The sequence below is a fragment of the Dioscorea cayenensis genome, chromosome 16 (assembly GCF_009730915.1).
Source record: "Dioscorea cayenensis subsp. rotundata cultivar TDr96_F1 chromosome 16, TDr96_F1_v2_PseudoChromosome.rev07_lg8_w22 25.fasta, whole genome shotgun sequence".
NCBI classification, from domain to species: domain Eukaryota; kingdom Viridiplantae; phylum Streptophyta; class Magnoliopsida; order Dioscoreales; family Dioscoreaceae; genus Dioscorea; species Dioscorea cayenensis.
This window is the reverse complement of record NC_052486.1, coordinates 15,703,146-15,705,079: the sequence shown is the minus strand read 5'-3', so window position 1 is coordinate 15,705,079 and position 1,934 is coordinate 15,703,146.

The window sequence follows — 1,934 nt, the reverse complement described above, 5'->3', positions numbered from 1 at the left end:
CCATTTGCTTCAAAGTCCACACGGATTTGAGGGGAATTTGTTGGAACCACTCAGCCGCTTTGCCTTCTAGTGTCATGGGAAATTTTACCAGTAACCATGGATTCCTTAACTATGTTATCCCACATTGGCAAACAAAGCGCCGCAAGTGTCCTTTGGCATCACCGGTCACCGTCATCTAATTGAAATTCGATTTTCTCATATCTATCTGGAAAAAGGCATCGTTCATAGTTCCGTGGATAAGGAAGTTGGTGTACCAATCTGGGGCGGGTCTTCAGTCGAGCAACTCTGTAGTTCCAACCATTGCGCACATGACTATGTCCAAGCTCATCGGGAGTCTCAAAATTTTTGATGAAGATGCATCTAATCAAATCTTGTGTGTCCGAGATGGGAAGACCGTTGTACCAACTTAAGGCAGGCCCGGTTGGAGATAGAGGGAACTGTTGAATGAAACAACAATATTTCATTATGAGTTGTCACACCTGTGAAATAGTTTAGGTGCTGCTCTGGATCCCCAGTCCCAGTCGAATTTGTCGAACTCTGAATCTGACCTCGTAGTCCATCCACAGCATTGGGGCCAACAGTCACTCTAGCTCTCGCTCTTGTCCAATTTCCTTATCCTTGCTTTCAAAGTAAGGGATTCGATATTCCATCACTCCCGATATGAATTACGTATATGTCAAATTTGTATGCGAGTGGGACTTCAGTATCTTTAGAAAGCCCTTAAGTACCTAACCTTAGGTTGTTGCTTCTCTTAGAGCTAAGTCGACTTAGGGTTATGAAGCAAAGCGACTTCGCAGACTTAGTAAAGTAAGTGACGCTCCGCTAGCATCGGGATTGACGAGCTTGTCCGGCATTCTGGTATTTAATCTAGTCTTGCCTTATGTTATTAGCATTGAATCTTGCGAATCGAATAAAGAACCTAAGGAAGGGAATCAACTGATTTTCCTCACTCCAAAAAATGGACAGACTCGACCAACCTGTCCAAAAGGCCGATCGCTTTGTTTGTCCCATACTTGAAGTTTTTACCTACCCAACTGAGGCTTTCCTGGGACTTGCCAGGTATATAACGGTTCTAAAGGTGCTCCTCGATTCTTCCTTTAAAAAACATTTGAATAGGATCTAGCCTTGGCAATTAAGACAGCGTTCTCACCAGCCAAATTGGAAGTGAAATTCCCATATGTAGCGAACCCACCACTTGCTATGTAGGGACTGAGTCTATATGCCTTCCTTTGTTTAGTTAGTAAGAATATACCAGTTCTCTCATTGAGAGGTACTAGGGTCCAGTTACAAGTCTTAATAAGATGGGTGCCTTGGCACCTAGCGTTCGAAGTCTCTCTATGCGATAGCCCTTCTTCAATCGAGAAGATAGAGGGTCCCGCCATGAAGAACTCTCGATAAAGGCGCCCTTATTTCCCTCTTAAGTTAGCCTTTCTTGCATTACCCTTTGAGTTTTCAGCTTATGGAAGTATGCTTCAGTTAGATCATGCCCTGGAATAGTTCATCACATCCGGATGTGAAGAACTAGGACAAGATATGCTTTTGACTCTCAGAATACACGGATGACGAACGAGGACCTTGATTGGTTTGAATGGTGGGTTGGTCCAAAAACTACCTACTTGTGCTCAGATCGGGTTATGATGCCTTCATGGGCAGGCAGGTTAGGTTTAGTTTAGGAAGGAGCTGGTAAGAGGAGAAGATTAGCCATTTGTAATTAAGTAAGCGGCTCTTGCGTCCCTTGGTTAATGACGATTTTCTCGCGCATACTCATGGACGGGACTTTCAATCAAAGCGAAACCTTTATTTTTATATAGGTTAGTGGGTTGTAAATAGGCTTTTCGGTTATGATCTGAAGTAGGCCAGCGATAGGGTGGGCTGACACGTCCGAATATGCGTGTGTAAACCGCAAGTGCACGGGTGTCGAGTAATAATTACCC